Consider the following 2025-nt stretch of genomic DNA (forward strand, 5'->3'; position numbering starts at 1 on the left):
TCTGAGAGGAATTCTCTTATCGTCTGAGAGGAATTCTCTTATCGCATTGACGTTGCCCGTGCTGCAGGTGATGGCCACATTGAACATTTGTAAGACAGGAAATAAAAGTTGATTGCGAGGTAAATACCTGGAGTTTTCGATTGCTTTTTCTTATTGCGTAAAGAAATTGGTTCATTCTTTTTGAATAACTCTGTATATATATATATATATATATATATATAATAGGGAGAGTACGAAAAAAAAAAGACGAAGACAGGTGGTGTACAAAACAAACAGATGTATTAGTATAACGCTCAGGAATAGAAAAAGTATTTTACGTTTCGAGCCTACGCTCTTCTACTGAAAGGGACACAGAAAAAACAAGGAGAGAAACAAATATATGTATATATAATATATATATAATATATATATATATATATATATATTATACTAGCAGTATCGCCCGGCGTTGCTCGGGTTTGTAAGGGGGAAATAACTATATAAGCATTTTTAGAGAGTTACTTCCCTTATAGATGCCAATTCGGGCTTCTTAGCCATTTGTTTTGGTGTCTTCAAGCCATGAAGTCGTTCTAAAAGAACGCTGGTCTCCTTGACAACGCTTTACGACGTTGATTTCCTTACACTCCCTTCCCACAGCTTCACGAGGGGAGGAAGAAGGAGGGGAGAAGCCAAACAGGTGCAGGTGTGACCATGGACGCCAACTCCGCCCGCCATCGACACACGAAAAATTATGCATTAAAATGGAATAAAAAATGATGTTAAATTATTTTTTAAATCGTAGACTCATCGTAGACGCGCGCTAATACTCGACGGGCTCGATATGAATCACGACTATAAGATACCCGAATTTGGTTAAACTGCACCGCAAAATGTGGGAGTAGTTAGGAATCTAAATCGAAGGGGACAGACACTCACACAACTACAGTTTTATATATATATATAATACTATATATATAATATGTGTGTGTGTGTATGTATGTATGTATGTATGTTGTACGTATGTATGTATGTATGTATGTATGTATGTATGTATGCATGTATGTATGTATGTATGTCTGTGTGTGTGCGTATGTATGTATGTATATATATACTGGACAAAATAATGGAAACACCTAGCATATAGGCAGCAATAATTTTGAATATCTATAAAACCGTTAAAAGCTTATTTTTTTTACGCTTTTTGATATATTATTAGAGTTGCTTACTACGGTTTGCTAAAATTGCTGTTTCTGTTCAGATATCATCAGACAAAGGTAATCAAAATTCATTAAAATGGCAGATCTAACAGATTTTCAAAGAGGTCAAATTGTTGGTGCTCGTATGGCAGGCGCTAGCGTAACGAAAAAAGATGTTTGATGTATCAAGAAGTACTGTCTCGAAAGTAATGACAGCCTTTGTGAAAAGGGGGAAAAACAAAACTTCGGAAGAAACCAAAACTTTCAGATAGGGACCGTCGGACTTTTACTCGAATTGTAAGAAAGGATCACAAAAGTACAGCTCCAAAAAATTACTGCAGAGCTAAATGACCACCTCGAGAATCCAGTTTCCACAAAACTGCTCGCCGGGAGCTGCACAAAGCCGGATTTCATGGGAGGGCTGCAATCAGAAAACCACTACTTTCAAAAACAGACGTTGCAAAGCATTTCGAGAGGAGTAAAAACCTACAGAATTGGTCCCTAGAGTAGTGGAAGAATGTTATTTTCTAGGACGAGTCATCCATTACCTTATTTCCGACCACCGGCCGAGTATACGTGTGGAGACAGCCAAAAGAAGCATTTGACCTAGACTGCCTTCTTCCAACATGGAGGAGGATCTGTGGTTTTCTGGGGGACTATGTCTTGGAAACCGTCGGCCCAATGGTTTCTCTTTATGGCAGAATTAATAGTCAAGACTATTCAATCAAATTCATACTATGGTTGCGGAACTGTTTCCGGAAGGAACAAAATCTTTAGGATGATATGATGATAATGCCCAATTCACACAGCTCTAAAGTTGTTACTGAATGGCACGGGGAAACATTCTAGT

The sequence above is a fragment of the Octopus sinensis genome, linkage group LG20, assembly GCF_006345805.1.
Source record: "Octopus sinensis linkage group LG20, ASM634580v1, whole genome shotgun sequence".
In the NCBI taxonomy this organism is placed as follows: Eukaryota; Metazoa; Mollusca; class Cephalopoda; order Octopoda; family Octopodidae; genus Octopus; species Octopus sinensis.